Raw genomic sequence first — 13,822 nt, 5'->3', positions numbered from 1 at the left:
ATTCTGAAAGATCCATCTTTCTTTTTTACTGACAAAACTGGAGATGCATAAGGTGAAAAACTTGGTTCAATGAATCCCATCTCAAGAAGTTTCTTGATTTCCTTGGCTACTTCCTCTCGTTCACACTTAGATAATCTGTAAGGTGGCTTATTGATTGTCTTTGAGTTAGGCATCAATCAATAGGGTGATCTAATGCTCTCTTGGGAGGAAATGAAGTAGGCACCTCAAACAAATCCCTATACTCCTCAAGAAGAGCTGTCAAGGCTAGAATTATTGGACTGATCTTGCATCTCTTTATTCAAATGCAAAACAAATATTTGTGAGCGCCTCTTGTACTCCGTTTTGAGTTGTTGAATGGTAATAATCTGAAAATCTGATCTACTAGAAATTCCCTATAAATGGATGAGTTGTCCATTGAAGATAAACTCCATATACAACTATGAGAAATCCATAGTGATCCTACCTAATGTCATCAACCAATCACAACTGAGTACAATGTCTATAGGCCCCTTTTCCAAAGTAATCAGGCTTACTTTTGCTTCAAAATTTTCAGCCAGCTGTAAAGAAACCTGTGGGCATATCTGTGTGCTGATTTCTTCTTCACCATTGGCCACTTGAACTCTAATGGGCTACTATAAATCTGTGGGAATACAATTCAACTTGTCCATTATGGACTTATTCATAGAACTATGGATACTCCTAGTGTCTATTAGAATGAACACTGTCTTTCCATGAATGTTACCCTTCATAAGGAGTGTATTAGGGCTCTTAGATCCTATCCAAGCATCCATGGAAATAGAACAACTAGTGCTAGCAAGTGTGTCATTACCAGTCCCACCTAGATCAAAAGGAACACTTCCACCTAGATCAAAAGGAAAGGAGTCTGTTGGATCATAGAAATGCTCTTGCCCAACTTCTTCCTCAAGATCTTCATTTTCAGCATTGAGTGCAATTGCAGTGGCTTCATCCATCTCATCTTTAAGATCCTCAAAGACTAACATACTTCGAAGCTTGGGTTTGACATTTTTATATACACACTTTGAGGCATGATCAGGTGTATACTTTTCCCCACACTTGAAACATAAGCCTTTCTCCTTTCTTTCTTTGTAAAGATCCATAGGAATGGACTTAGGATTCATGTTGGCTGAATTGGATTTAGGCTTGTTGTCCCCTTGTTTGAATTCAGTTCTAGGACTGTTTGCTGTCTTGAAATTACTTTGAGGTCTAGAAGCATTGAATGGTGGATAAGTTGGCACCCGCAAGACCCCATTTGGCACATGATTGCTTTCATAAGTGTTACCAACTTGCACCTATTTAAAAACAGTCTTTGGCTGTCCAAAACCAGGCTGAAATGAAGATTATCTTCTATATTTTCTTCCATAGCACTCTGTAAGCTCAATAGCCTTGAAGAGAGAAGTAGGGTTTTGTGCCATGACATCAGCTGATAAAGATGGATCTAAACCATACATGTACTTGTGGAGGTTATCCTCATCACTAATGCTTTCTACATACATGGTTAGGTTGACAAATTGGTTGGTGTACTCTCTTACACTTAGGCCTCTTTGCTCCAAACCATACCATTTTCGTGCAAATTTCTCTTTTTCAACAGGGGAGACAAATACTTTAGCCATAAGTGCCTTGAAAGCTTCCCAATTCTCTACAAGTATCTTTTCCTTTTTGATATACCTCCACCACATATGGGCAGGGAATATGTCAAAGTAGGATTCCATCTTAGAGGTACACTCCTCTAAATCAGATGGTGAAGATGACTGACCATTAAATTTGGCTAAAACAATCTTGTCCTTTAGCTCTCTTTCATTGAATGGTTGTTGTCCCAAAATAGACTAATCATGAGTACCATGCATTGAACCCCCAAATTGAGATGGAAATATCCTCATAGGTGGCTGAGAACCACTATGCAATCTTCCTGTTGGTAGAGGACCCCTAGGAAGTTAAGTATTCAACCCAAAAGCTTGAGAGTTAGCTCCATTCAAACTGCCCAAATAGTCATCATGTCTTTGTGAAGTCTCTCCTACTTCATATTGGCTATTTGGGATGCCTCTTTGTCCAAAAATCCCATGACCATGACCATTTTGGTTAGATGGCTGAAGTGGGACTAAAGGCTGACTGTTTGAATAGGCTTTCTCCTTAGCTTCTTTAGATCCCATTTGGATCTGCATCCATTGGGAGAATTGTGCCATAATTTGAGCATTAGATTCTACCAACTTGTCAATAGAAGCCTTTGTTTGAGTTTTTGAATCTACTAACTTCTCAATGGAAGACTTCATTTGATCAGTAGACAAAACCATTTGCTCCATTCTTGATAATAGGGCCTCATGATGTTCTCTATGTCTTTGTCCATGTATGCACAAGGTATTATTGAGTATACTGATTTTCCCTTGTAGTTGAGGCTCTTCAGGGCTCTCTTGAGGTACATTATCCAACATGGAATCTCTAATTTGCTGAGCGTAATCATCCTGGACCTTATTTTTACCCTTATGCCTTGCTATAATAGTGCAGTCCTACAGTACCCCCTGTTAGAAAGATGGCTATAACTTTTGTTAGGGAACTTTGATTTCAAATTTTTTTAGTTCAAATCAAATCCAAGAATTCCCTCTTTGAGATGAGCTATAGCACACTATAACGGATTTAGGACAGAAAATTCTGCAACTCAATTTTTAAGTCTAAACTGTCCAGGCCTGCACCCTATTTTGACTTGTAAATGCCCTGTTTTGACCCTGTAAGGTGAAATAGTAACCCCAAATGGTTACCAAACCCTGTAGATGGCTGAGTAGAACCTGTGGGTACCCTATAGTACCTGCATATGTACTTCAGTAATGAAGGGTGTACCTGTAACAACCTGTAAACGCCATGTAGTGCCCTATAAAATCCCTATTTTACCCTGTTTTGATCCTGAAGATACTTGAGCCTTTGGAAACTCTACAATCTGCAATTCTCCACTTTTTGTATCTATGTGAGGGATAAAATGACATGAAAGGCTCCCTACACGGACTTTGAATCACCGGGAGGTGGGCAAAGTTCCCCCCGGGTCGGTTGGTTGCACCCCTTCATGATCTTTGATAGTGAGGGAAGGTCACCTCTCTTTTGTCCCACTATCTCCCCCAACATCCACTTTTTTCCTCGGTGGGTATATCAACATGGCAATGGCATTCTATTCTAATCAATCAGTATGAAATACATTGTTGGAATATTCATTCAGTCCTTTTCATGAGATGCAAGTGAATGAAATCTGAAAAAATTGGATAGGGAAAGGGTCTTACCAATGCAATTCAGTGACTCACTGACTGCTTTAGTACTTACCCTTGTATAATATATCAGCTTGGGCAAAAGAATTCAACCAAAACAAGTCAAGGTTATGCATCAAACTTGGCAAATGATATCTATGATGAAGTTATGATTGAATCAATATTAAAATTCAATGGAATAGGCTGAGATTAATGAGGAATAACACTAATCTCTGATCTATTGATCAATTCACAGAATTAATTGCTCAATAGTCTCTCATCAACAAGTGGAAAAGCAGTAGCAAGTGGATTATTGAGGATTTCAGAGATTAAGTGAAAGAAATACCTTGATTAAGCTTGAAGAAGATGATAGATGTCAACTCCAATCCCATTGATGGAAGAATTCTTCATAATCCACCATAAATCCACCATGGAGTTTCAATATCCACTAAATTAGTCCACATGAGCTCCAATATGCCCAAATCCGTGAAGAATCAATGCCCCAAGCTTACTTGAACACTTGAATATCAAAGATTCAAGCCTCTTGAAGAAAAGCCCCAAAATAAACCTTCAATATGAGCTCCAATGTCCTCCACGAGCTAAAATCTTTGCACTTTGTTGAAGAATCCTCACTGAGATGATGCCATTGGCTGAATTGATGAAGAATCCTCAAGATTGTTGAAGAATGAGAGCTTGGGCTGAAGCTTTCATGGCTGCCATGGACTGTTCATCTAGGGTTTACAGGAGAGCTGAAGGTCCACAATAGTAGTACAATCTTGAGCATTTAGTGAAGGATTTATCTTGCTAAAGATTGGAGCAACCAAGATTGATGAGAATCGGTCAGGGAGAAGAAAGAGATGAGGCCTGATGCAACCCAAAAATTGTGCTGCAATTTTTGGGACTATTTTGACCTGCTTGAGCAGCAATGGCCATTGTGGGGGACCATTGCTTGAGCAGCAATGGCCCCCCACAATGGTAATGAACTTGAAGCTGAAGGGTTGAAGCAACTGATTCCCAGCTTAGATGAGGTCTATGGTCACTAATTCGTGTGGGAGGAAGAGAACTTGGCTGGAAACTCCATGAAACCTACAGAAAACTCCAAGAAAGGGGAAAGAGAACTCCCTCTTTTCAAAGTAACCACACTTTGTTCCCAAACTAAGCCTTGTTAACTCTCCTTTACCCTAGTTACCTCCAATTTTGCATGAAATTTGATGAGACGACTGTCAAGATTGTGGGAGAGAAGGAAGGAGTCTCGCTTGAAGCTTTCTTGCTTGCACAATGGGGGAAGACACACAAGGGTGGAGGCTGAAAAACAGTTTTCCTCTTCTTAGTTGTGTAAGCCAAAAGAACTCTAGTACAAAGAAATAGAAGAACCCTATATATGGGTCTCAAAACCAAACTCAACTAACTAAGGTGGCATACTAACTGAGCCACGAACTAGAGTAGATAAGGATAGCTATCATGTAGCTATTATTCATGGGCGGTGTACCAACCGCGTCTGCAACTGACAAGTCGGTGACATAAATATACAACGGTCACCCTGGCGTATCACGAGTGGAGCTCGATATCTCAACACTCCCCCTCGAGCTCAATCCCAATTCCTGCACACCAAGCAGGTCTCTGAACTTGCGCAGCTTCTCTGCGCCCAATGCCTTCGTGAATATGTCAGCTACCTGATCCTCTGTGCTGACATAAACTAGATCAATAAGACCTAGTAAAACCCTCTCTCGCACATAGTGATAATGCACCTCAATGTGCTTTGTTCTAGCATGATAGACTGGGTTATTTGCCAAGTGTATACTACTCATGTTGTCACAATAAATGACAACTGGCCCATCTGTAGACTGATGCATATCATAAAGTAGCTTATGCAACCAAGCTACCTCACATGCAGCCATTGCTGCACCCCTGTACTCAGCCTCTGTGCTCGACAAGGCAACTGTAGGCTGTTTCTTGCTGCTCCAAGTGACTGTAGCACTCCCAAAAGAGAATACATATCCACTGGTAGATCGTCTATCAGAAATACTACCAGCCCAATCAGCATCAGTGTATCCATGCAACTGTATCTGAACCCCAGTCTCATAAAATAGTCCATACTGCAATGTGGACTTCACATACCTAAGTATGCGTCTAGCCGCATCCAAATGTGGTTTCCTTGGAGCCTGCATAAACTGACTTACCAATCCAACAGCATAGCTCAAATCTGGCCTGGTAATAGTCATATAAATCAAGCTTCCTACTATGCGTCTGTACATAGTAGGGTCTTCTAGAAGCTCACCTGCATCTGCGCTCAGCTTCACATTCTGCTCCAAAGGAACTGAAATAGGCTTACAGCCTGTCATCCCATATTTGGACAGCATGTCCAATCCATACTGCCTCTGCAAGAGCTGTATCCCACTTGGTGACCTAATCACCTCAATGCCCAAGAAATAACGCAACTCTCCCAAATCCTTCATCTCAAACTTCTGCTTCAATAGCATTTTCACATGAAGGATATCTTCATCACTGTCACCTGTCATAATCAAATCATCAACATAAATGACAAGTAGCATAATACCTTTCTCTGTTTTTCTCACATAAAGTGAGAAATCTGCCTTGGAAATCTGAAAGCCAATAGTGACAAGATACTGTCCTATCTTGTCAGACCATGCTCTAGGTGCTTGCTTCAAGCCATACAAAGCTTTCTTCAACTTGCAAACAAACTCAGGATGAACATCATGCACATAACCTGGTGGCTGCTCCATATAGACCTCTTCTTGCAAATCACCATGCAAGAAGGCATTCTTTACATCCATCTGATGTAAAGACCATCCCTTTGATGCAGCCATAGCAATGACTGCTCTTACGGTTGCCATCCTTGCAACCGAACTAAATGTTTCTTCATAGTCAATGCCATATGTTTGTGCATACCCCTTGACTACTAATCTTGCCTTGTATCTGTTCACAGAACCATCAGCATTGTGCTTCACCTTATAAACCCACTTACAGCCAATTGCATTCTTACCTTTAGGCAAAGGTACTAACTCCCATGTAGCATTTGCTTCCAAGGCATCCATTTCTTCATCCATGGCTTTCTCCCATTTTTCTTTTCCCATGGCTTGCTCAAAAGATGTGGGTTCTGGTTCCTGTATCACTTTGACCATATATGCATAGTGAATGGCTGTAAATCCATCATATTTCAGCCTATCCACAGGATACCTAGCTCTTGTAGACCTGCGCAAAGTAGGTTCACTCCCAGGTGCTCTCAAAACATCCCTGGTCTTCCTTACTCCAGGTGTAACAATAGAAGGAATACCCAACTCATCATCAATGCTCTGTTCTGAGCCACTGGATTCACCATCCACATAAGAGTGACCTACATTCACATCAAACATGGGCTGATCAACCTTCTCTTTTCCTTTTCGTGATACCTGCATACCACTATCTGCATTGCTTTGAGAAGATTCTCCTGATCTCAATCTGCCTGTCCATGGCGAAGAATGTGAACCACTGCTAGAGGACGCTCCAGGTCCACTAATATTTTGTGACTGCTGCTGTGAATTCTGTGTAGCATTACCATTTTGTGCATCTTCATCATCAATCACATTTACTGGTCTATACCAGCTACTCATCTCATCAAAAACAACATCTCTGCTCACTGTAAACTTACGAGTAGAAGGCTTATAGCATCTATACCCTTTTTGCTGCAGAGAGTAACCAATAAAGATGCACTTCTCAGCTTTTGGATCCAACTTGGATCTCAGCTCATCTGGCACATGTACATAAGCAATGCAACCAAAAATTTTCAAATGAGAAATATCTGGTTTCCTACCAGTATACCTCTCCTCTGGAGTCATTCCATGTATTGCTGCAGTGGGAGTCCTGTTCATTATGTAGACTGCTGTAGCAACTGCTTCAGCCCAATAAAAATCTGGCAAGTCTTTTTCATTGAGCATGGCACGAGATACCTCTCCAATATGCCTGTTTTTCCTTTCTGCAATTCCATTTTGTTGTGGGGTATAACTGCATGAATATTGCTGCTTTATGCCATGCTCCTGCAAGAACTTTGCAAACTCATTTGAGAGGTACTCTCCCCCTCCATCTGACCTTAGGCATTTTATCTGCAAGCCTGTTTCTTTTTCAACCATAGCTTTAAGAGTTTTGAAATGCCCAAAAACTTCACTTTTCTTTTTCATAAAATACACCCAAACTTTTCTGCTATAGTCATCAATAAAACTGACAAAATAATGACAGCCTCCAAGAGATGCAGCTTTAGTTGTCCACACATCAGAGTGAATTAATTCCAATGGCTTCTCACTCTCTTGAACATGTCTAGGAAATGGTTTCCTTGCCTGTTTTCCAAACTGACAGGCTTCACATACCTTATGCATTTCTGCAACCTTGAATTTGGGCAATCCTGCAACAATATTTTGGGCCTGCATTGATTTAAGTCGCTGTACATTAACATGACCAATGCGTTTATGCCAGATATCAATATCTGCAACTACACCGGTCCCATGTGCAAACATTGCTGCACTCAATTCAGACATGTCTGCATCCAATGTAAACATTCTGCCCTTCTTCTTTCCTTTTGCTATCAAGCGACCTTTATTTTTCATATCCTCAACAAAGCATCCATGAGGATTAAATCTGACCTGCAAGCCCTGTTCAACCATTTGACCAACTGAAACCAGATTCTTGGTAATATTCGGGACATGAAATACATCGGACATGTATTTCTTTTTCCCACCCTGCATAGACAAGGGAATTTTTCCAATCTGCACAATAGGATGTGCAGTATCATCACCAGTCTCCACAAATCCTGGTTTTTCCATTTTCCTTGCATCCTCCATCCATTCTGCATGACCTGTCATGTGGTTTGATGCACCTGAGTCAACATACCATACATCATTGCTTTCTTCTGCACTTGTCACAGAATTGTTCATGTGCTGCACCATGAACAAATGCTCATTTCTGTCATCACCCTGTCTGTTAGAAGATGCATAATTCCCTTGTTGCAGTTTTCCATTCATGATGTCATTCTGCTTTTTATAGCAGTCTTTAGCCATATGACCCATTTTACCACAATAGTAGCATTCAACATTACTGTTTGCATTTTGACCTCTTTGCCATCCACCACGACCTCTTTGGCTCCCCCTGCCTCTAGAGTTACCACGTCCTCCTCCATAGGACTGGTTTTCTTGAGTTTGCTGCATATTCTGATTTCTACCACGGCCTCCAAATCGGCCTCCTCTACCTCTGCCTCTACCTCTTCCAGCATTTGAGTAGAAGACAGCTTCTTTTGAAGTTCCTCCTGAAGAAGATGCACCACCATTTCTCTGCTCCTCAGAAATTAGAAGAGCAATCAACTCCTCAAAATCAGGAAATCTTTCACGAACTGAAATGGATGTCCGAAACTGTGCATAATCCTTTCCTAGACCATTCAAGGTCACGAAAACTAAATCATCATCTTCCACTGGCGACCCAATGGAAGCAAGTGCATCTGCAATCTTCTTCACCTTCATGTGGTAGTCGTTGATGCTCATATTTTCTCTTTGCACATTGTGCAACTCTTGCTTGAGCTGCATTTTCCTGGCTTGCGTATTTGTGCTATACATTTTTGACAAAGTATCCCATGCCTCCTTTGGCGTACTTGCATCCTGAATATGCACAATCATAGAGTCTGAAATGCTGATAGACAGCCAATACATAACTTTCCTGGCTCTCTCATGCCATGTTTTAAATGCCTGCATTTGTTGTTGATTGGGAACATCAGGAAGAACTGGTTCTTCTTCATTTCCTGCAACAAATTCCCAATATCCTTTTCCCATAAGGAAATTCGTCATTCTAAACTTCCATGCCTGGAAGTTGTTCTTGTCAAGCTTTTCAGTGACAATCTGTGAAAGAGAATCAGACGCCATTACAGAATACTACAAGAAATTCTGTCACTGCAAAAAACACAGCTTCACCCTCACAAGGGCAAATCTGCAAAACTGGCGAAAGTGGTATTTGACCACACAGTCACTTCCTAGTGACGATTTTGCATAAACAGGAACCAAGGATGATTCTGAAACTCCCAATGTCTCTGCACACAAGCATACGATGCAATTTCTACAGTAACTTTTCACCGACCTGTAGAACAGTGGTCGCACAGCATAAAACTGAGCCTTTTCCTGAGTGCGTGCAGAAAACTTCCGTCTGCAAAACAGGCCCCGAAATGGCCTCAAATCAAAAAAACAAGGTCGCCAAGGGCTAATGCCCTTTCCCGCAGCATATACTGCCCTCTTGCTTCACCGCGAAGGGCGTCTCAACCTGAGACAATGCACTCCTGCAATTTCCGGCTGTGCTACCTGCAGAGATCTGCTCCCAAAACAGGAAATGAAAGCAACACTGCTCCTCTTACCAGACCACCGCGAGCTTGGCTTGCTTTCTTGAGCTCCTTACCACGAACAAGGCTCTGATACCATGTCAAGATTGTGGGAGAGAAGGAAGGAGTCTCGCTTGAAGCTTTCTTGCTTGCACAATGGGGGAAGACACACAAGGGTGGAGGCTGAAAAACAGTTTTCCTCTTCTTAGTTGTGTAAGCCAAAAGAACTCTAGTACAAAGAAATAGAAGAACCCTATATATGGGTCTCAAAACCAAACTCAACTAACTAAGGTGGCATACTAACTGAGCCACGAACTAGAGTAGATAAGGATAGCTATCATGTAGCTATTATTCATGGGCGGTGTACCAACCGCGTCTGCAACTGACAAGTCGGTGACATAAATATACAACGGTCACCCTGGCGTATCACGAGTGGAGCTCGATATCTCAACAACGACTTGCCACTTTAGCCATCCTCCATCATATCTGACCTTGGAGATCTCCAAATGTAGTCTCTTACTAATTGTAGATGGTCTACAACACTGCACTAGTCACTGTCTTGTACAATACTTATCTGAAATTGATTTTGATGGAAGAAAATATGATTGAAAATAGAGGAAAAAATGGATCAAAGACCAATGCTTTGATACCACTTGTCAGAGAGAGAACTAGAGAGAGAGAAAGAGGAGAGAGAAGATTGTAGAAGAGAGAGAAAGACTGTAGGAAGAGAGAGAAAGAGAGTGACGAGGAGAGAGAAAGACTAGATTTGGAGAGAGAAAGATAGGAAAGAGAGAGAAACCATGGAAGCTGTGAGCAAGATGGGAGAGAAGGATAGTGATTGTATTAATGTGTCAGAAGATGTGAAAAATTACATGTCCTCTCCTTTTATACCAATGTCAGTGTAATATGGCATAATATCAATATTATTTTTTAACACTAAATCCTTATTCTTAGCTTCTTACACTGTTCGACAGTTTTTGCATTAGTTTTAAGGCTTTTATTAAGACTAAGGTTTAAAACATTAAAATAATCGGTTCATCTTTTTGCATTCACACTGTCCCGTAAGTGGATTTTTCAATTTTGAAGGCCCAAACAAACTTAGATTTGCAATCTGACTAGACAAGCGACTTCGTGGCATCAAACTCCATCAACTTGGCCTCTCCCACGCACTTTACGGCTTCCTAATCCAATAGTTGCTTTACAACGCTGAACCTTGTGGGGATTAAATGGGGGATCAAAGGACCTTTGATTGACGAACCAAAACTTGCTTTGGAATCCTGATGTCAAAATGCATCTAGGAAAACTCTAGCTTGGCCATGCGCCACCGTTTGATTTTTCATGAAAATTGGCTTGTTAACGCCTCTCGAGCACTTTCCAGCTCCAAAACGGGCTCCAACGCTCCAAGAATGGGTCCAAATCGAGTCCTAAAATCTAGCTCTCAGGTAACTTAAAACTCCTTCACATGTGCATGTACACACGAGCTATACACATAATTAATTTGTAATTAATAATGAACCCTCCTAGAGTCACACATGCATGCACTTTGTGCCAAAGATCATAAAATTCCCTAAAAATGAATTACATTTGTAGAGATCACCAGTTTAGTCAAGTCAATATAAGTTGGGGTTGGACTATGCAAATGACTCACCATAAATTAACATATTAATTTAATAATGAGTAATGCTTAATTGATCATTTAATAAAATGAATCGTTTAGTTTTCACTCACCCACTTCACCGCACCGTATACGTCTTACGTTTACGGGAATTTAGATTTTTCTTGTCCAATAATGAAATATTTAAACCATGCGCCCATGCACATACAAAATAATAAATGTTTGTCAAGCACTTCAATAAGTAAGCGTGCCTAAATAAATATTAGCACCACGCATTTAATGATAAGGTGCGCGCCCATCAAAAATGATAATTTCTTCTAGGTAATTTGAATACACACTATCGCTCACAGTGCTTCCCAATGCCACCGCCGCCTGCTCTACACATCAACTGAAGCATTCACAATTGTTAGAAAATAATAAAATTAAATCGACAAAAGTGAATACCTAGAGTCTTCAGCTACAAAATAAATAAATAGGTTGGAACTCTCTCCTAATCTTAATTTAATACGAGTGCACTCTAAACTCATAAACGTTCATTAATTTAAATATGTATTTTGTGGAATCACCTACTCTGGAATCACCCACATGCACATTAAATTAGAATGATGCCCGAAAAGGACAAGTGTCCCCATCAACTTCTCGCACAAGGAATTTACCCTGTGTACGAGCTCCTGAAAAAAAATATAGTTTACAGAATCCACTGCAAAACCTCACAAAATCTATCATGGAATAAAAATCTCACGAAATCCACCGTGATCTCACTGAATCCACTATGGAATTATCTTTTTAGGATCAACTTAAATACCATCTGAAGAAACAATATGTCCTAAGTATTTAATGTGGGTTTGGAAAATTCACTCTTTTTAGGGTTAGCATATAATTGGTTCTCTTTCAATAATTTGAAAACCAAAGATAAATGTTCATAATGCTCATTCACATTCTTATTGAAAACCAATATGTCATCAAAGGAAAAACAATTACGCAATGTTGATGCTTAAAAAATATTCAATTCATCATACGACTGAATATTACTGGTGTATTAGTCAAACCAAAAGGCATAACAAGGAATTCATAATGACCAAATTGAGTTCTAAATGCAGTTTTGAAAATGTCAGGTGTATTCAATCGTATTTGATGATATCCATATTTAAGATATATTTTGCTAAAAGTAGTGGCTCCTTGTAGTTTATCCATGAGGTCATCTACCCTAGGGATCAGATATCTATTCTTGACAGATCTTGTTTAGGGCACGATAATCAATGCACATCGTATAGGTATTATTTTTCTTATTCACTAATAGGACATGTATACCAAAAGGAGAACTACTTGGCCTAATGAGTCCTCAAGTTAACAATTCTTCAACTTGGGCTTGGATTTCTTTCTATTCAATTTGATTGTGTCTATAGGGGTTCTTGACATGGTGGTTGTGAACCAGGGATTAAGTATATTTTATGATCCTCAGGACGTGTAGGTGGTAAACCAGGGGGTAAATCAGCAGCAAAACAATATTTAAATTGTGAAAGAAATTGTGTGTGCCTAGGATGCATCTGATTTTCATTAGCTTCAATTTCATTCACCCATACTAAATATGATTTGCTATCTTTTCTTAATACACATTTAGCCTATCTGTGACTAAGCAATGGAAAATTATCAAATGTATGTGTACCATGTAATGTAATTTGTTTTCCATTAGAATGAATTTTCATTGAATGTGTGGAATATGCTATATCGAGATTATATTTGTGATGCCAAGGCTTTTCTAAGATAATGTCACTAGCTTGCAAAGGCACAACCAAGAATTTTTTGCGCTCAACATAATCACCAATTTTAATTTCTAAATCATGAACTTCTTGTGTACCATTGTATCTAGTACCTAAAAATGTAGCCTTTATGCGATAATGAGTTGGAACAGTATGTAAATTCAATTCTTTGACCAAATTTGCAGAAATAAAATCATGTGTGCTCCCATCATCATGTAAAACAATCTTTTCGTGACGCACAATACATTTCATCGTTAATAATGAATGAGGATTTGGCATACCTGGTGAAATATCTGAAGTAGTACCGATATTATCATCATCTTCCGTGAAATCTGGTATTTCTTCATGGTCTTTGTATTCAGTCGCTCCCAAGTAATTGATATGGACAGTTGGCTTCTTGGATTGACAATTCACCGCTAGGTGTCCAGGTCATTGTCACCACAAGGGTTTGGCAAGAGAAGAATGTATGAGGGTTCAAGAGCTTTTACTTCGGAGATGGAAGAGATAAGAGAAGGGTTGAAGGTTTCAAGCCAAGTTCTTGAAGATGGAAGAGCTTTTACTTTAGAGATGGAAGAGATAAGAGAAGGGTTGAAGGTTTCAAGTCAAGTTCTTGAAGATAAGAGACACTAGGGTGAATGTAGATTTAGGGAGAGGAGTAGACAAAAGAGAAGGGGTTCAAAGAGATTGAAGATGTAGAAAAATACTCCCAAAAAGAATTAGAAAATATAGAAGAATACTAACAGAGATGAAGCATGTCAATTTCTTTCAGCATTAAGAGAAAATATAACTCTAATAGACAAAAACATGTACAAAATAATACCTTCCTCTATGCTGCTCAAATCACCAATCTGATGCT

This window comes from Lygodium microphyllum, chromosome 12 (genome assembly GCF_053477565.2).
Source record: "Lygodium microphyllum isolate KBCC chromosome 12, Lygodium_microphyllum_v1.1.10, whole genome shotgun sequence".
Classification (NCBI taxonomy): Eukaryota; Viridiplantae; Streptophyta; class Polypodiopsida; order Schizaeales; family Lygodiaceae; genus Lygodium; species Lygodium microphyllum.
This window is presented reverse-complemented; position numbering follows the sequence as displayed.